We start from the raw sequence: 20,811 nt of genomic DNA, 5'->3' as shown, positions 1-20,811 counted from the left end.
ATGTAGTTGTTACTGTGGGTTACTTGTTGAAAGTCTACAAGGCACCACTGTAATAACTTCTCTCTTTTTTTAAAGATTTAATTAATTAATTTATTTGAGAGTGAGAGAGAGCACATGTGCATGAGATAGGGGGTGGAAGGGTAGGGTAGAGTAAGGGGTAAAGTTGGGTGGGAGAGTGGGAGGGAGGGTCAGGGGGTGGGAGAGGGACAAGCAGACTCCACGCTGATTGCCTGAGGGCTAGACCCGATGACCCTGAGATCATGACCTGAACCGAAATCAAGAGTGGGTTGCCTAACTGACTGAGCCACCCAGGTGCCCCAGTATCCTCTTTTTAAAAACAAACAAAAACAGAAACAAAACAAAATCAAAATCTTTTTATCCCACTACTTCCTTAGCTACAACAGTTGCTCTGTTCTTCACAGCTAAACTTCTTAAAATATTGATAGTTCTGATTTTTGCCACTTCTTCCCCTCACATTTCTCAGCCCACTTCAGAGCGAGTCACTGATGACCTCCATGTTGCTAAATCCATTGGTCACTTCTATGTTCTCAGCAGCATGTGGCACCAACTGGCTTGTTCTCTCTTAAAACACTTTCTTTCGGGGGGCACCTGGGTGGCTCAGTCAGTTAAGTGGCTGCCTTTGACTCAGGTCATGATCCCAGAGTCCTGGGATCGAGTCCTGCATTGGGCTCTCTGCTTAGCGGGGAGTCTGCTTCTCCCTCTCCCTCTGCCTGCCACTCTGCCTGCTTGTGCTCTCTCTCTATCCCTCTGTCAAATAAATAAGATCTCTAAAAAAAAACCACAAAAAACCAAAAACCTTTCTTTCTTTGGCTTCCAGAACACCACTCCCAGCAGGTCTCCATGGCTGCCTCTTCTCAGTCTCTTTCATTGACTTTTCTTTTCTTGACTTATCTCCCCAGGGCTCGGTCCTAGGTCAAATTCTCCATCTATCTACTCTCGTAGGTGACCTCATCAAATTCTATGATTTCATCTCACATCATTGTCTCCTTTACTATGTTTCAGCCATGCTTGTGACCTCTCTATTCCTGAACACATTAAAATGCATTTCTCAAGAACCATAGGGATCTTCCATTAGCTGTTCTCTCTGCCTAGAATGCTCTTACCCAACATCTTCATTTGGCTGCCTCTTTCATTCACCAGCAGTTTAAACATCACCTCTTTGCAAAGGATTTCCCTGGCACCCAATTAAAGCACTCACCCAACGGCTCCCAATTACATTATCCTTTTCTATTCTTTTCTGAAACTCCTATCTGTGTCCCCCGCTGGAATGTAAACCCCATTGAAGCAAGAATAGTGAAAACTCCCTGTCCTCATGAAGCTTATCATTTGGTGGGTGAAGTCATATAAAATAAAAAGGTAAATTATATAGCATATTAGAATATGATAAGTGCTAGAGAAAAATAAAGCAAGGAAAAGTGATAGGGATTTTGTGTGTGTTTTGGGAGGGTGTTTGAGATTTTAAATATGGTGGTCAGGAAAGTGCTCACTGAAAATTGATATTTCAGTAGACTTTAATGAGGAAAAGGTTGTCAAATGCAAAGGTTCTGAGGGGGCAGTGTGCCAAACAGGCCCTAGGAATGCCAAGAAGGCCAGTATGCTTGCTGGAAGAATGTAGTAGGAAAAGAAGTGAGAGTGTAATGTGGGTGGTGGGCTGATCATGTAAGGACTCTGATATCTACCCAAAGAATGAACAACAGCTGTGGAAAATTTTAGCAGAGTAGTAACATTGTTTGAATTATGTTTTGTCGTGATCTTTCTGGTTGCTGTGTTGACATCAGATTGGAGGGGAGCAAGAGCAAAAAGCAGGGGAACCAATTAGGAGGCTTTTGCAATAATCCAATTAAGAGATATGGGACTTCCATTTTTTTTTTTTTTTTGTCTCTTCTCTGCATCTAGAAGGGTTCCATGAGGCAAATACTACAAAAACCTTTTAGTATACTTATATTCCTTATCACTGTACCTTGTCACGGTAGGCATTCAGCATATATATGTAGATTTTAAATGATATAAAAACATACTGAGCTCATTGAACAAAACAGGGACTAATGAATGGGTTATTTCTAAGAACAGGTTCTCTGGCTTTGTGGACATTTTAATCCAGAATTACTTCACCAACACTGGATTTCAGGCTGTTTTACTTTGCCACATTTGCACCTAAATACCACTTAACAAAGAAATAGAGAACTGCTGTGTATTGATTTCAACTTATTTTGCAAAGGAGAGGTACTAAACCCAGGCAAAATTGTGTAGACATTTAATTGCTCCTCACCTCATCAATAACCTATTATTTCAACCTAACATTTAGTGCCTACTTCATGAGAAGCATCACAGTGAGCGTGGGGAGCATATAAGACAAGTTCCTCTTTTCGATTTAAAATCGAGTCGGATAAAACACAACGCACAGAAGGATAAGTACAAATCCAAGGTAGTCCATGTCATGGGTTAAATGCAGCTATTTACCTTGGCTCCTGAAGAGTGAATCAAACTTGGAAAATGAATAGGAGAAAGAGAGAAAAGTAACAGTAAATCGGAACGTGAGTTCACTGGTATGGGATTTGTAATGAATTCCTCAATTACAAAAACAATAAAAGCCGAAGCCACCGAGAAGAAAGCCCGAAGTGGCGACACCAAAAACAGGTCTTTCAAAACGAACGTGGATAAAAATCAAGTAGAGACACGTAGGAACATGAGATCTTTGCGGTGCCGAACAGAAAACAGATGGCGAGCAACCAGCTGTTTTGGGTAGCTTACATAACTTTATTAACATCTCTGTTTTTACGGCAAACTAGCGGCCAGTGTGGGTGAAGCAAGAATAGTGAAAACTGCGCTGAGAAATCAGTTATTCACTGAATATCTAAGTCTGCTCGTAACTGTGCCCCATTCTGCTGGCATTTTTTTTTTCCCCTAGGGAGGCGTGTATCTTAGAAAACCAACACGTAAAGGACTTGGCGAGTCATCCACAGAGGCTGCAAGTCCAAGCTTAGAGTAGCCAGACGCGGCGCTTCGGGCTGGGCGCAGTGCCGCCGTAGCGAACCCACTTCTCCACCACTCCTGACACCCAGGGTGTGCACTGGCCAAAAGGGGCGTCTCCAAGTTGGGTTATCACTCACAGCACCATCTGGACTGACCCGAGGCAGAGGCTGGGACACCTGCGCGGGCGGAAACACGCGGGGCCGAGGGAGCATCAGTTTTCTCCTTTCCAGCCCATTTCCGCTCACTCCCACCCCGACGACCGGGTAGAGGCAGGCGGACGCGCTCAGGAATTCTTTAAAACACCCTCTGCCGTGCATCCCCTCCGTCTGTCCCGCGGCAAGCAGGTCGCGGTCCAATCCCCGGAGGCTGTGCCGAAAGCCCAGCGCGGGGGCGACCCGCAGCTCGCCGGGCCGCACGCCCGCAATGCCGCGAGCACGCCCCGCACCCAGAGGCGGGGCCGCCGGCCACGCCCCCGGGGCCCGCGAACCGGGAAATGGAGGCGGGCTGACTCCTCTGGCTTTCCGTAGTCGCCCACGCATTCCGGGAGGCCGGGAGACGCGCTGCGGCCGAGAGAGCACCCGGTGCGCCGGGCTCCTGCGACGCCAGTCCCGGGGTGAGTCGGCCGGCGGCGGTTCGCCGGGAAGGGGCGGGGAGCGGCCGCGGCGGAGGGCGCGCCGGGCGAGAAGGGGCGGCGGACGTCGCTGTCTCCAAGTCGGAGTTTGGTGGGTGGGACGTCTCGGGTGCATAGCTTCCACAGGTCCTCTCCGCGGCCGCGTGGGGCGGGGTGGCGGGAAGCTCCCGGGAGGGAGTCGCAGCGGGAGCTGTGGTCCTTCCCGCCCGGCCCTCCCGGCGGCGGCTGCCCCGCCGCAGACTCTCCCCTCCCCGGGCTGCCAGCCCCGGGCCGAGCGCCGCCTGCCCCCGCGGGAGGACAGGGTCTGTACTTTCAGTGACAGACCTCCTCTGCTCTCCGGGACTCTCTGAAAACACGTTCGTTCAAGATGCCGAGTCATTTGACTGCAGTGTTAAAAAGTTCGGAAGCGTAGGTCACCTTTGTGGGCTTTGGCCGTCCGTAAAACATGACGATGGCTTTTTGTGAAGCGAATCAACAGCAGGACCCGTCCCTGTGGGTTCTTGGGAATGACTGGTTTCACGCAAGCCTATGGTTTAAACTGGGTTATTCTCTGGTCACGATGTAAACTATGAATGTGGCTATGGCATCTCTGTATCCTTTCTTTTTGCTCGTATTCGCCCTTCCTGAATTTTACGGAGCAGAAGGAAGAGTTTTGAGGTTTTGACTAATGTCTAAATTAATGACAGGTTGGGGTTAGGTGGTAAACCAAGAGAGATGTAGTATTTTGTTTTTCTTAATACTGCTGTGCGGTATAATGACAGAATTGGCGGAAGTAAATGTAGGAAGCTTCACTTTCTTTTCCCTTTTAGCTCTGCTTGACGAATTTTAAGTCTTCCCTGGAGCAATTTAATTGGTACTTCTACTAGACGAGTACTTTTATCTTTAAAGTTGCGGCTGATGCACAGCACCCTCCCCCCCGTAGTTTTTTTTAAGCCACAAGGGAAACTATATCATTGATATCCACGGGATTGGATTTTTTTCTTTTCTCAGATTTTATTTATTTGAGAGAGTGAGCGTGAGCGTGAGCCGGGGGAGGGACAGAGGGAGAGGGACAAGCAGACTTCCCGCTGAGCTAGGAGCCCAGATCAGGACCCCAGCCAAAGTCAGAGGCTTAACCGACTGAGTCACCCAGGCGCCCCTGGATATTTTTTCTTTTTGACTTGTTTCATTTGGAGGAGGAAGAGCAATGCCTTCTATTAACATAAGAACCAAAATTTATAAAGCACTTACTATTCCATTGTTTTATTAATTCATTTAATCAGAACAAACCTGTGAAGTGAATGTTACTCTTATTCTCACTTCACAGATGAGAAGAGTTAAATGAATATCTTTGGTAGTTGTACCAGACTATTTGCTATTATTTCATTTTTAGTAATAAGTTCCAAGTTAGAGATTTTCTGTGAATGTAGTGTTCTAAATTTATTATTTGGTTTTATTTCTGTTTGACCAACTTCGGGATTTGGGTGGTAAACATAAAGGACAGTTAGTGCTGATTTTGCTTAGCACAGTTAACATCTTTCCTCCTGCTGTTAAAGTTGCCTGCGTGATCTGATAAACTTGTGTCTTCTTTTTTATTGAGGAATAATTAACATATAATATTGTATTAGTTTCAGGTGTAACATTGAGTCAGTATTTATATGAAGTTTATATACATTATTTATGAAATGATCACAATAAATCTAATTAACATCTATCACCACAAAGTTGTTATAGTATTATTGACTATATGTAGTAAACATCTGTTACTGTAACAGAACCAACAGGAGTTTGCTCCTTGGTGAGTCAGATAGAAACTACACCCAGGTGAGTTGTCCCACAAAGGAAGCTTTATTTGCATCAAATAAGGAGATCCTGGGGATAACTTTCAAAGCTGGGACTCCCCCCGGAAGGGTGAATGGGTTGTTCTGTAAATGAGGTTTGTGCTCCTCCTTGGTATTACATTAGTATTATAATGAGGTAAGAGTAGTTGTTGGTTATTCCAGAGGTCACTCCATGGTCCATCTGTACAAGCCTGAGTCAGGGGTTTAGGGCCACTCGAGCTCTTCCTCTGGGCAGTCATTATTGCTTGAGGGGTAGTTTCCGTTTCCATCATGGGATGTTATGCCCACAGGGTCTTTTGCCTGAGTTAAGACATAAGCTGGAAAGAAGAGCTTAAGGAAAAATGCAGGACCAAGGTTGGTGGGTACAAGGAGATGGGTAGTAAAGGTCAGGTCTTGGGGTCTAGCTGGTGACACCACCATACAAGATTGTTACAATATTATTGACTCTATTCCCTATTACATCCCTTTTCTTATTTACTTTATAACTGGAAGATTGTACCTCTTCATTTCCTTCACGTGTTTCCTCCATCCCTCCCACCCCTGTTTCCTCTGGCAACCTTCTGTACCTACGAACCTATGTACCTATGCTAAGTGACATGTCACTTAGCATAACACCCTCTAGATCCATCCATATTTGTCACAAATGGCAAGATTTCATTCTTATGTCTGAGTCGTATTCCATTATATATGTATAAACCACATCTTCTTTATGAATTCAACTATTATGGACATTAGGTTGCTTCCATATCTTAGCTATTGTAAATAATGCTGCAATGAACATAGGATTATATATGTCTTTTCCAATTAGTTTTTTTTCATTTTCTTCGGCAAATACCAAGAAATGGAATTGCTGGATTGTATGATATTTCTATTTTTAGCTTTTTGAGGAATCTTCATACTGTTTCCCACAGTGGCTGCATCAATTTACATTCCTACTAACAGTGCATGAGAGTTCCCTTTTCTCCACATCCTTGCCAACACTTGTAATTTCTTGTCTTTTTGATTTTAGCCATTCTGACAGGTGTGAGGTGACCTCTCATTGTGGGTTTGATTTGCACTTCCCTGGTGATTAGTGATGTTGAGTATCTTTTCATGTGCCTGTTGCTTCTCTTGTATGTTTTCTTTGGAAAAAAGTCTATTCAGATGTTCTCATTTTTTTTTTTAAGATTTTATTTATTTATTAGAGAATGAGAGACAGCATGAGAGGGAGGAGGGTCAGAGGGAGAAGCAGACTCCCTGCTGAGCAGGGAGCCCAATGTGGGACTCGATCCCGGGACTCCAGGATCATGACCTGAGCCGAAGGCAGTCGCCTAACCAACTGAGCCACCCAGGCGCCCCAGGTGTTCTCATTTTTTAATCGTATTGTTTGATATTGAGTTGTATGAGTTTTTTATGTATTTTGGTTGTTAACCCCTTATTGGGGTATAATTTGCAAATATCTTCTCCCATTCAGTAGGTTTCCTTTTTGTTTTGTTGGTGGCTTCCTTCACTGTGCAAAAGCTTTTTATTTTGTTGTAGGCCCATTTGTTTTTTTTGTTTTGTTTTTAAAGATTTTATTTATTTATTTGACAGAGAGAGACAGTGAGGGAGGGAACACAAGCAGGGGGAGTGGGAGAGGGAGAAGCAGGCTTCCCGCCAAGCAGGGAGCCTGATGCGGGGCTGGATCCCAGAACCCTGGGATCATGACCTGAACTGAAGGCAGATGCTTAAGGACTGAGCCACCCAGGCGCCCTGGCCCATTTGTTAATGTTTGCTTTTGTTGTCCTTGCCTAAGGAGACAAATCCAAAAACAGTATCGTTAATACTTACGTCAAAGACATAACTTACTGCCTATGTTTTAAGAGTGTTATGGTTTCAGGTCTTATACTTAAGTTTTTAATCCGTTTTAAGTTTATTTTTGTATATGGAATAAGAAAGTGGCCCAGTTTCATTCTTTTTCATGTAGCTGTCCAACTTTCTCAACATCACTTATTGAAGAGACTGTCTTTTCCCCATTCTTGCCTCCTTTGTTGTAAATTAATTGACCATGTAACCCTGGGTTTATTTCTGGGCTTTCTGTTGTGTTCTATTGATCTATTTGTCTGTTTTTGATTACTGTACTTTGTAGTGTACTTTGAGATTTGGGAGCATGATTACCTCCAGCTTTGTTCTTTGTCAAGATTGCTTTGGCTATTTGTTTTTTGTTTTTGTTTGTTTGTGGTTCCATACAGATTTTAGGATTATTTGTTCTAGTTATGTGAAAAATGCCATTGGTGTTTTTTTTTTTTTTTTTAAAGATTTTATTTATTTGACAGAGAGAGATACAGTGAGAGAGGGAACACAAGCAGGGGGAGTGGGAGAGGGAGAAGCAGGCTTCCCGCAGAGCAGGGAGCCAGATGCGGGGCTCGATCCCAGAACCCTAGGACCATGACCTGAGCCGAAGGCAGACACTTAACGACTGAGCCACCCAGGCACCCGCCATTGGTATTTTGATAGGGATTGCACTGAATCTATAGATTGCTTTGGGTAGTATGGACGTTTTGACAATATTAATTCTTCCAGTCTGTGAACATGGTATAAATTTATTTATTTGTGTCATCTTCAGTTTCTTTCATCAATGTCTTACAGTTTTGAGATTACAGGTCTTTCACCTCCTTGATTAAATTTATTCCTAGGTACTTTATTCTTCTTGATGTAATGGTAAATGGGATTGTTAATTTCTGTTTCTGAGAGTTCATTATTAGTGTATAGAAATGCAACTGATTTCTGTATATTGATTTTGTATCCTGCAACTTTACTGAATTCATTTATTCTAATAGTTTTTTGGTGGAAGCTTTAGGGTTTTTTTATACATAGTATGTCAGCTGCAAATAGCAACAGTTTTACTTCTTCCTGTCCAATTTGGATGCCTTTTATTTCTTTTTCTTTCCTAATGGTTGTGACGAGGACTTCCAATACTATGTTGAATCCAAATGGCATAAGTGGGCAGACTTGTTCCTGATCTGAGAGGAAAAGCTTTCAGCCTTTCACCATTGAGTATGGTGTTAGCTGTGGGTTTGTCATATACGTGGCCTCTATTATGTTGTAGTATATTCCCTCTGTACTCACTTTGTTGACAGTCTTTATCAAAAGTGAATGTTGAATTTAAACAAATGCTTTTTCTGCATCTATCGAGATGTTCTTATGATTTTCATCCTTTGTTTTGTATGTGGTACATCACATTAAATGATTTGCGGATATTGAAAGAACCTTGCATTCCCAGAATAAATCCCACTTGATCATGTGTATGATCCTTTTAATGTATTGCTGAATTCGGTTTGTTAATATTTAGTTGAGGATTTTTACATCTATGTTCATCAGGGATATTGGCCTGTGATTTTTTTGGTAGTGTTTTTGTATGGTTTTGGTGTCAGGGTAATGTTGGCCTTGTAGAATGAGTTTGGAGTAGAAGCATTCCTTCTTCTTCAGTTTTTTGGAGTAGTTTGAGAAGAATAGGTATTAACAATTCTTGACATATTTGGTAGAATTCACCTGTGAAGCTTTCTAGTCCTGGACTTTTGTTTGTTAGGAGTTTTTTGATTAACTGATTCAGTTTCATCACTAGTAATTGGTTTCTCCAAAAAGTAATTGCTTTCTTCCTGATTCAGTCTTGGAAGATTGTATGTTTCTAAGAATTTATCTATTTCTTCTAGGATGTCCAATTTGTAGGCATATAATCATTTGTAGTAATCTCTTATGATCCTTGTATTTCTATGGTATCAGTTGTAATTTCTCCTCTTTCATTTCTGATTTTATTTATTGGGCCCTTTTTCTTGATGAGTCTGGTTAAAGGTTTATCAATATTGTTTCTTTTCAAAGAACCCGGTTCATTGACCTTTACTATTTTTTGTCTTCATTTATTTCTGCTCTGGTATTATTATTGCCTTCCTTTTACTACTTTTGCACTTTGTTCTTTTTTTTTTTTTCTATTTTCTTGAGGTGTAAGGTTAGATTGTTTTTTCTTTTCTTTTTTTTTTTTTTTTTAAAGATTTTATTTTATTTATTTGAGAGAGAGAGAGCACAAGAGTGGGTAGGGTCAGAGGGAGAAGCAGACTCCCCACTGAGCAGGGAGCCTGATGCGGGACTTGATCCCGGGACTCTGGGATCATGACCTGAGCCGAAGGCAGTCGCCCAACCAACTGAGCCACCCAGGCACCCTTTTCTTTTTTCTTGAGGTAGGCTATGAACTTCCCTCTTAGAACTGCTTTTGCTACATTCCATATATCTTAGAATGTTGTGTTCTCATTTGTCTAAAGGTATTTTTGTTATTTCCTCTTCGATTTTTTCATTGATCCATTGGTTATTTAGTAGCATGTTCTTTAGTCTCCACATGTTTGGGGGGTTATTTTTTTCTTCTTGTAATTGATTTCTAGTTTCTTTCCATTGTGGTTGGAGAAGTTGCTTGATATGATTTCAGTCTTCTTAAATTTATTGAGACTTATTTTGTGGCCTAATGTATGATCTTTCCTAGAGAATTTCCATGTGTACTTGAGAAGAATTTGTATCTGCTGTTTTTGGATTGGATGTTTTTTATATATCTGTTCAGCCCACCTGGTCTAATGTATCTTCTAAGGCCAGTGTTAATTTTCTGGTTGATGATCTATCCAGTGATGTAAGTGGGATGTTAAAGTTCCCCACTATTACTGTATTGCTGTTAATTTCTCCATTTGTGTTAATATTTGCTTTATATATTTAGGTGCTCCTATGTTGGGTGAATATTTACAAGTGTTATATCTTCTTGTGGGTTAATTTATCATTACATAATGCCCTTGTCTCTTTTTACAGTCTTTGTTTTAAAATCTATTTTGTCTAATATTAGTATTGCTACACCAGCTTTCTTTTCTTTCCTGTTTGTGTGGAATATATTTTTCCATCCTTTCACTTTAGTTCACTTTTAGTTTTAGGTGTGTGTCTTTAGATCTGAAGTGAGTCTCCTGTAGGCAGTATATGGATGGGTCTTGCTTCTTTATTTATTAAAAAAAATTACTTTTAATTCTAGTGTAGTTAACATACAGTGCTACATTAATTTCAGGTGTACAGTACAATTCCCTATATTACTCAGGGTTCATCAAGATAAGTGTACTCTTAATTCCCTTCCCTTCTTTCACCCATACCCCACCCCCTCCCCTCTGGTAACCATCTGTTTGTTCTCTATAGTTAAGAGTCTGTTTTTTGGTTTGTCTCTTATTTTTTCCTATGTTTGTTTCTTAAATTCCACATATGAGTGAAATCATATGGTATTTTTCTATGACTTATTTCACTTAGCATCATACTCTCTAGATCCATTATGTTGTTGCAGATGGCAGGATTTCATTCTTTTTTATGGCCGAATAATATTCCATTATATATATATATGCCACATCTTCTTTATCCATTCATCTATTGATGGATACTTGGGTTGCTTCCATAATTTGGCTCTTGTAAATAATGCTGCAGTGAACATAGGGGTGCATATATCTTTTCAAATTGTTTTTGTATTCTTTGGGTAAATATCCAGTACAGCGAATACTGGAATATAGGATAGTTCTATTTTTTTTTTTTGAGAAACTTCCATACTCTCTTCTATAATGGCGCACCAGTTTGCATTTCCACCACCAGTGCACGAGGGTTCCTTTTTCTCCACATCCTCACCAGCATTTGTTGTTTCTTGTATTTTTGATTTAGCCATATCTCACTTTGGTTTTGATTTGCATTTCCTTGATGATGAGTGATGTTGAGCATCTCTTCATGTGTCTGTTGGCCATCTGTATGTCTTCTTTGGAAAAATGTCTGTTCATGTCTTCTGCCTATTTTTAAATTGGATTATTTGTGGGTTTTTTGGTGTTGAATTGTGTAAGTTTTGGATACTAATCCTTTATCAGGTATGTCATTTGCAGATATCTTCTCCCATTCAGTAGGTGGTCTTTTAGTTTTGTTGGTTGTTTCCTTTGCTGTGCAGGAGCTTTTTATTTTGATGTAGTCTCAATAGTTTATTTTTGCTTTTGTTTCCCTTGCCTCAGGAAGCATATGTACAAAGATGTTGTTATGGCCTATGTCAGAGAAATTATCACCTGTGTTCTCTTCAAGGATTTTTATGGTCTCTTGTCTCACATTTAGATACTTAATCCATTTTGAGTTTATTTGTCAGAATAAATGGTGTAAGAAAGTGGTCCAGTTTCATTATTTTGCATATAGCTGTCCAGTTTTCCAGACACCATTTATTGAAGAAAATGTCTTTTTCTTATTGCATATTCTTTTTCCCATTGCATATTCCCTTGTTTGTCAAAGATTAATTGACCATAACATGGGTTTATTTCTTTGCTTTCTATTCTGTTCCATTGATCTTTGTGTCTGTTTTTGTATCATACTGTTTTAATTACTACAGCTTTGTAATATAACTTGAAATCTGGAATTGTTATACCTCTAGCTTTGTTTTTTCTTTTTCAAGTTTGCTTTGGCTATTTGGGGTAATTTATGGTTTCTTACAAAGTTTAGGATTATTTGTTGCAGTTCTGTGAAAAAAAAAAATACTGTTGGTATTTTGATAGGGATTGCATTAAATGTGTAGATTCCTTTGGGTTGTATGGACATTTTAACAATATTCGTTCTTGTAATCATGAACATGGAATGTTTTTCCATTTGTTTTTGTCATCTTCAATGTTTTTCATCAGTGTTTTATAGTTTTCAGAGTACAAGTTTTTCACCTCGGTTAAGTTTAATCCTAGGTATTTTACTATTTTGGGTGCAGTTGTAAATAGGAGTTTTCTTAATTTCTCTTTTTGCTGCTTCATTATCAGTATATTGAAACGCAATGGATTTCTGTACATTGTTTTTGTATCCTGTGACTTTACTGAATTGCTTTATCAGTTCTAGTAGTTTTTTTGGTGCGGTCTTTAGGGTTTTCTATATATAGAGTATCATGTCATCTGCAAATAGTGACAGTTTTACTTCTTCCTAACTAATTTGGATCCCTGTTACTCTTTTTTCTTGTCTGATTGTTGTGGTTAGTACTTCTAGTACTTGTTGAATAAAAGTGGTGAGAGTGGACATTCTTGTCTTATTCCTGACCTTAGGGGGAAAGTTCTCAGTTTCTCCCATTTAGGATGATATTAGCTGTGAGTTTTTCTTTTTTTTCTTTTTTTTTTTTTTTTAAGATTTTATTTATTTATTTGACAGAGAGAGAGACAGCGAGAGAGGCAACACAAGCAGGGGGAGTGGGAGAGGGAGAAGCAGGCTTCCCGCGGAGCAGGGAGCCCGATGCGAGGCTCGATCCCAGGACCCTGGGATCATGACCTGAGCTGAAGGCAGACGCTTAACGACTGAACCACCCAGGCGCCCTAGCTGTGAGTTTTTCATATATGGCCTTTGTTATGTTGAGATATGTTCCCTCTAACCCTGCTTTGTTGAGGGTTTTTAATCATGAATAGATGTTGTACTTTGTCAGATACTTTTTCTGCATCTATTAAAATGATTATATGGTTCCTGTCCTTTCTCTTATTGATGTGGTGTATCACATTTATTGATTTGGGAATATTGAACCACTCTTGCATCCAAGAATAAGTTCCACTTGATAGGGGTAAATGATATTTTTAATGTATTGTTGGATTCGATTTGCTAATATTCTGTTGAGGATTTTTGCATCTATGTTTATCAGAGATATTGGCCTGTAGTTCTCTCTTTTTGTGGTATCTTTATCTGGTGTTGGTATCAGGATAATGCAAGCCTCATAGAATGAATTTGGAAGTGTTTTCCTTCCTTTTCTATTTTTTTGGAATAGTTTGAGAATAGGTATTAACTCTTCTTTAAATGTTTGGTAGAATTTGCTTGCAAAGCCATCTGGTCCTGGATTTTTGTTTGTTGGGTGTTTTTTGATTTCTGATTCAATTTCATTGCTAGTAATCAGTCTATTCAAATTTTCTATTTCTTCCTGCTTCAATTTTGGTAGGTTATACGTTTCTAGGATTAAGCCATTTCTTTTAGGTTGTCCCATTTGTTGGCATATAATTTTTCATAATCTCTTAATAATTTTTTGTATTTCTGTGGTGTCAGTTCTTTCATTTCTGATTTTTTTAGTCCTATTTATTTATTTATTTGATGAGTCTGGATGAAGGTTTATCAATTTTGTTGATCTTTTCAAAGAAACAGCTTCTGGGTTCACTGATTTTTTTTTTTTTTTTTTTTTTTTTTAGTTTCTATATTGTTTATTTCTGCTGTAATATTTATTGCTTCCTTCTGTTTTTTTTTTTTTTTCCTAGTTCCTTGAGGTAAGGTTAGATTGTTTAGTTTTTTATTTTTCTTCTTGTGGTAGGCCTGTATTGCTATGAACTTCCCTCTTAGAACTGCTTTTGCCCCATCCCAGAGATTTTGGACTGTTGTGTTTTCATTTGTCTCCATGTATTTTTTTCTTTCCTCTTTGATTTTTTGGTTGACCCATTCATTGTTTAGTAGCATGTTATTTAACCTCCATGTATTTGGCTCTTCCCACATTTTTTCTTGTGGTTGATTTCTCGTTTCATAGCATGGTGTGATTTTGATATTTTTGAATTCATAGATACTTGTTTTGTGGCCTAATATATGATCTGTTGTGGAGAATGTCCTGTGTACTCTTGAAAAGAATGTATATTCTGCTGTTTCAGGATGGAATGTTCTGATTATGTCTGTTAAATCCATCTGGTCCAGTGTGTCATTCAAAGCCACTGTTTCCTTGTTGTTTTTCTGTTTGGATGATCTGTCCATTGATATCAGTGGGGTGTTAAAGTCCCCTACTATTATTATATTACTATTGATTAGTTCCTTTGTTATTAACCGTTTATGTGTCTGGGTGCTCCCATGTTTGGTGTGTAAATATTTATGATTGTTATATTTTCTTGTTGGATTGTTCCCTCTATGATTATATAGCATCCTTCTTTGTCTGATGTTACAGTCTTTGTTTTAAAGTCTATATTGTCCAGTGGCTTTCTTTTGACATCCATTTGCATGATAGATGTTTCTCCCTTCCCCCACTTTGAGCCTGCATGTGTCTACAGTTCTGCAATGAGTCTTTTGTAGGAAGCATATAGATGGGCATGTGTGTGTGTGTGTGTTTAAAGATTTTATTTATTTATCTGAGAGAGCAAGCACAAGCAGAGGGAGAGGGAGTCAGATGTGGGCTTAATCCCGGGACCCCAAGATCATGACCCGATCCAAGTCAGATGCTTAATCAACTGAGCCACCCAGCCACCCCTGGTCTTGTTTTTTGTTTGTTTGGTTGGTTTGGTTTGGTTTTAATCCACTGTCACTCTATGTCTTTTATTTTTTAAATTTATTTTAATGTATTTTTTAAAGATCTTAGATTGTTTTTGAAGATTTAAAGATTTTATTCATTTATTTATGAGAGAGAGAGAAAGCATGAGCATGTGCAAGCAGGGGGAGGAGCAGAGGGGAAGGGAGAGAGTCAAGCAGACTCTGTGCTGAGTGGAGCCCGATGCCAGGCTCCATCCCAGGACCCTGAGATCACGACCCGAACTGAAACCAAGAGTCGGACACTCAACCGACTGAGCCACCCAGGCACCCCTCACCCTATGTCTTTTAATTAGAGCATTTAGTCCATTTATATTCCAAGTAATTATTGACAGGTATGTATTTATTGCCATTTTGTTACTTATTTTGTGGTTGTTTTTAAGAGGAGTTCTGTATTCCATTGTTCCCTTGCTCCCTTCTCTACTGGTAAGTGTGCTTTCTTTAGTGATTTACTATTTACTTGGATTTCTTTCTCTTTTATTTTTTCATATCTGTTTGTGGTTACTATTAGGTTTGTATGTGACATTTTACATATAAAGGAGTCTGCATTAAGTTGATGATTGCTTAAGTGTAAGCCTATTCTTCACTTCTCTCTCCCCACATTTTTAGGTATATGGTATCATACTTTACATTCTTTTATTTTATGCATGGCCTGAGTGATTTTTACAGATATATTTATTTTTACTGCTTTTATGCTTCCTACTTGTTACTCTTACTCATGATTTTTCCTTTCCATTCAAATAGTCCCTTTTAACATTTCTGGCAGGGTTGGTTTAGTGGTCATGAACTCTTCTAGCTTTTGTTTATCTAGGAAACTCTTTACCTCTCCTTCTATTCTGAATGATAGCTTGCTTGATAGAGTATTATTGGCTGCAGATTTTTTTCCTTTCAGCGCTTTGAATATATCATGCTCCTCCCTTCTGGCCTGCATGGTTTTTGCTGAAAAATCAGCTGGTAGACTCGGGGAGTTCTCCTTCTCTTGCTACTTTTTAAATGCTCTCATTATCACTACTTTTGTGCCATTTTAATTACGATGTGTCTTGGTGTGGACCACTTTGGTTGATTTTGTTGGGGGATCTCTGTGTCTTCTAGATCTGGAGGTCTGTTTCCTTGCCCAGATTTGGGAAGATTTCAGCTATTATTTCTTCAAAAAATTTTTCTGCCCCGTATTTTCTCTCTTCTTCTAAGATTTCTGTAATGCAAATGTTATGCTTGATGGAGTCACTGAGTTCCCTGAATCTGTTCTCATTTAGCATTTTTTTATTTCTTTCTCTCAACTGGTCAGCTTGATTACTTTTCATTACTCTGTCCTCCAGGTCACTGATTTATTCTTCTGCTTTGGTACTCTGGTGTTTATTCCATTAGTGTATTTTTTATTTCATTTATTGTGTTGTTCATCTTTGATTGGTTCTTCTTTATCTCTGTTTAGGGTCTCACTGATATCCTCCACTTTTTTCTCAAGTCCATCCCCATTTTGCTTAGGTCTCTTGCTGTGGTTTTGTCCTGTTCTTTCTTTTGGGACATATTCCTCTGTCTCCTCATTTTGTCTAACTCTCTGTGTCTGTTTCTCTGTGATGGGAAAGTCACCTATGTCTCCTGTTCTTGAAAGTTGTAGCTTTAAGAGGAGGAGTTCCTGTAGTGTTCTGCAGTGCAGTGTCCCCTGTTCACTGGAAGCTGGTGCTTCAGGTGTGTCTACTGTGTGTGTTGCATGCACACTGCTGTGGTCCTGTGGTGGCTGAGCCACTTTTGACTTCAGTCCACTCATCCTCAGTGGCTCTCTTTGTCTCTTGTGGGCAATGTTTGGTCCTTGTGGTGTTAGTGGACCAGTCTTGGGCTGCTGTGGGCTTGGGTTGAGTCAGACCAGGCATTTGCCAGAGCTGTAGTAGCTCTGAACTTCAGGGTGCTCTGTCTGTGTTGTTCCCTGCGGAGCTTTAGTTGGTGGGTGGCACGTGCAGTCAGAGTAGATGTCTGCCTCCAATCCTCTGCTGGGTCAGCAGTCAGACTGCTGTGTGTGGTTATATTCCCCTCGCCCTGGGGCAGTAGTCATTTGGAGTCGTGCTGGCTCCTGTCAGGGCTGCTTGCACACTGCCAGGCTTGTGGCCCGGATTTGAATGGGCCCCATCCCAGAGTGTATTAGAGGGTGTAGATCAGCAACATGGGGGCTGGGGGGGGTGCGGTGGGGCAACAGTGTTAGCAAGGTTTGCACACTGCTGGTTTTCTACAGGAGAGGTCCTGAAGCGAACTGAAGCACGCCTGGCTAAAAGGGGCACATTCCTGAAGCCCAGGGAGTGGGGAGTGATGGAAGCAAGTTAGGTAGTGAAAGTCAACACAGCACTGGTTCCCGCAGGTGGGCTGTGTGTTTATGCTGGGGGGAAGGTAGGGGTGGGAAATGGTGCTGGCCAGTTTCTTTGTTCCTGGAGGAGTACCCCAGTGATCCTGCCCCTTCAGGACATGCTCTGAGATAAGTAAATAAATCTCCCTCCCATGGGCCCCAGGCATTTTTCAAATTGCTGCTTCTATTCTGTATCTCTCTAGGCTGTTCGTTGAGCTCTTTCTTTCAGGGTGAGGACTGAGCTTCTTCTCATCCTCTGGGCTCTTCCACAGTTGGGCCCACTGATTTTTAGAATTCCAGGCTTTAAGTCCCACTGGTTGTACAGACTCACAAAATTCAGCCCCTCTGGCTTTCAAACCCAGATGTTAAGGGGCTTCGTCTTCCCCGTGCGATCTTCTCAGTGTGATAGTCTGTTTCCCTTCTCCATGCCTGCGGATTCCTCCCTCCCATGGACAGGCTCATAGTTTGTTTAGCTCCTCACTGTGTTTCCACCCTTCCTACCCTCTTCTGTGTGGTCTTTTCTCTACATTTAGTTGTGGAGTTTGTTCTGCCTTCAGGTTGTTTTCTGCTTTTTTACACTGATTATGGGTATTGTCTGATTGTATCTGTGGAACAAGGTGGGCTGAGGTTCCTCCTACTCCACCATCTTCCCAGCAGTCCTCCACCTTATTGTTTTGGGTTTTTTTGGTTTTGTTTTTTGAAATCCACTCAGCCATCCTAAGTCTTTTAATGAGCATTTAGTCCATTTACATTAAACGTAATTACTGATAAGTATGTATGTATTGCCATTTTGTTAATGGTTTTCTGGTTAATTTTGTAGTTCTCTTTTCTTCTCTTGTGATTTTATGACTTTCTTTCATGTGATGTTTGGATTCCTTTCTCTTTTATGTGTGTTTACCTACTATAGGCTTTTAGTTTGTGGTTACCATGAGGTTCATATATAACAACCTATGTATATAGCAGTCTGTTTTAAGTTGGTGGTTGCATAAGTTGGAGCATGTTGTAAAAGCACTACATTTTTACTCTCATTCTGTGTTTTTTTAACGTCATGTCTTACATCCTTTTATTTTGTGTGTCCCTTGACTGATTATTGTAGATAGAGTTGATTTTACTACTTTTTCTTTTAACCTTCATCCTACCTTTCTCTGTTGATCCACTACCTGTAGTATATGTTTGCCTTTACCAGTGAGATTTTTAAAATAGATTTCTTACTTCTAGTTATGGTGTTTTCTGCTTAAAGCAGTCCCTTGAATATTTCTTGTAAAACCAGTTTAGTGGAGAGGAAGTAAGTCCCTTAGCTTTTGCTTTTCTGGGAAACTCTTTACGTCCCCTTCAATTCTGAATGATAACCTTGCTGGCTAAAGTATTCTTGGTTGTAAGTTTTTTCCTTTCAGCACTTTAAATGTATTGTGTTTCTCCCTTCTGGCCTGAAAAATTTTTGCTGAAAAATCAGCTGATGATCTCATGGGATTCCCTTTTTTTTTTTTTTTTCTCTTTCTGCTTTTAAGATTCTCACTTTATTTTTAACCTTTTAATTGTAACATGACTTCACGTGGATTTATCTGGGTTCATTTTTTGGGGGACTCTCTGTGCTTCTTGGACCTGGATGTCTGTTCCCTTCCACAGGTTTGGGAATTTTTCAGCTATTATTTCTTTAAAAAGTTTTTTGCCTCCTTCTGTCTCTCTTCTTTTTCTGGGACCCCTATAATGTGAATGTTAGTACACTTGATGTTTTCCTAGAGGTCCCTTAAACTATCTTGTCCTTAAAATTTTTTTATTTTTTCTTTCTTTTCTTTCTTTTTTTTTTTTTTTTGCTGCTCATTTTGGATGTCACTACCCATTTTCTGTATCTGATCTGCTGTTTATTCCCTCTAGTGTATTTTTCATTTCTGTTATTGTATTCTTCAACAGTGATTGGTACTTTCTTATATTTTCTGTTTGTTGAAGTTCTCAATGTGTTCACTCATTTCCTCTCCGTAGGTCAGTAAGCGTCTTTTTGACCATTGCTTTGAACTGTTTATTGGGCAGATTGCTTATTTCTGTTTTGTTCTTTTTCTTTTTTTTAAAAATGTTTTATTTATTTATTCATGAGAGTCAGAGAGAGAGAGTGAGAGAGGCAGAGGCAGAGGGAGAAGCAGGCTCCCCGCCTAGCAGGGAGCCCGATGCGGGACTCGATCCCAGGACCCTGGGATCATGACCTGAGCCGAAGGCAGACGCTTAATTAACCATCTGAGCCACCTAGGCGCCCCTGTTTTGTTCTTTTTCTGAAGTTTTGTCTTGTCCTTTTCTGTTTGTTTTCTTTTTGTTTTTGTTGTTGTTTATTCTTTGTTGTTGTTGTTCTTTTGTTAGGAACATATTTTTCTGTCTCCTCATTTTGCCTAAGTCTCTGTGTTTGTTTCTTTGTATTAGGTAGTTAGCTATGTCTCCTGGTCTTGAAGGAGCAGCTTTATGTAGAAGTCCCGTGGGGCACAGAAACACAACCCCCTTGGCCACCATAGACCGTTGCTGCAGGGCTCTCCCCTGTGTGGGGTGCATGTGCCCTCCTGTTGTGGCAGAGCTTGGACTATAGGTGTGCCGGTGGGAAGGGCTGTCCTCCGGCCCAGCTGGCTGTCACGCCGGCCACAGCTGCTTCAGGTTGTCCGGTTGTGTGCAAGGCCGTGTGGAGGCACAAGGTTGTGTGGGGCTCTCAGCAGTGTGCACCCCCTGGCATGAGCAGTCTGGAGGGCAGATCCGCATGATGGAATGAGTCAGCAAAAAGTTGCCGCCAGTGTCTGCGTCCCCAGGGAGAGACCCAGCTGTCCCCTGCCTCTCTGAGCAGATGCTCCAAGTTTAATAGGGGGTCTCCTTCACCTGTAGTCTCTGTGCTTTTTGTCTGGTCTTTTTGTGCTGGTTTCTGGGTCGAGTGAGTCTGCACACAGGCCCTTTAAGAATGGGTTTTCCTTTCCCTACGGTTCTATAGTTTTATGGGTGATTTCCTGGTGGTTTTGAAAGCCAGCTGTTTTGGGGTCTGTCTCATCTGTGCAGGATATAAGGCCTGATGTGAGCTTGAATCGCTCACTCTCTGGGAAAATTTCCATACCTTTGAGATCTGTCTGGACTGCGCAAGACCATGCCTGGGTATGGTTTTTCCATTAGTGAGACTGTGTTTCTGCCCCTTCTACCTGTCTCAGTGCTGTGTCTTGTTGTGGAGGGTTCTGTTCATCCAGTTTCTAGGTCCCCCTTTAAAAGGAGGAATTCCGTATGTAGTTGTAGATTTGTTGTGTCCATGGGAGGATGTGAGCTCTGAATCTTCCTATGTGGCCATTTTGAACCCTCTTCTCTACTAATGTATACTTTAAGTCACTATTTCCTGCACTGATAATCCAAAATTATCTAGTGTACAAGTACACAATGAAAGAATTGGGGTCACAGCAATTGCACTACTGGGTATTTACCCCAAAGATACAAATGTAGGGATCCGAAGGGGTACGTGCACCCCAATGTTTATAGCAGCAATGTCCACAATAGCCAAACTGTGGAAAGAGCCAAGATGTCCATCGCAGATGAATGGATAAAGAAGATGTGGCATATATATACAATGGACTACTACACAGCCATCAAAAAAATGAAATCTTGCCATTTGCAACAACGTGGATGGAACTAGAGGATATTATGCTAAGCGAAATAAGTCAGTCAGAGAAAGACATGTATCATATGACCTCACTGATATGAGGAATTCTTAATCTCAGGAAACAAACAGAGTTACTGGAGTGGTGGGG

The 20,811-nt window shown here is 40.6% G+C and overlaps 1 protein-coding gene across 2 annotated transcripts in view; it reads left to right on the top strand.

Moving 5' to 3' along the window:
- The first annotated feature begins 3,530 nt into the window (after positions 1-3,530).
- Positions 3,531-20,811, top strand: part of LGALS8 (galectin 8) — a 37,359-nt gene continuing 20,078 nt past the window's right edge. The window contains exon 1 of one of the 2 annotated variants that reach the window (XM_021696215.1): positions 3,531-3,607. The gene's annotated coding sequence lies outside the window, so the exon portion shown is untranslated. The remainder of the gene's footprint in view (positions 3,608-20,811) is intronic. The other variant, XM_021696218.1, reaches the window with a different exon arrangement.

The sequence above is a fragment of the Neomonachus schauinslandi genome, chromosome 6 (assembly GCF_002201575.2).
Source record: "Neomonachus schauinslandi chromosome 6, ASM220157v2, whole genome shotgun sequence".
In the NCBI taxonomy this organism is placed as follows: Eukaryota; Metazoa; Chordata; class Mammalia; order Carnivora; family Phocidae; genus Neomonachus; species Neomonachus schauinslandi.
The sequence above is the reverse complement of the archived record's forward strand: the minus strand, read 5'-3'. Positions and strand labels throughout refer to the sequence as shown.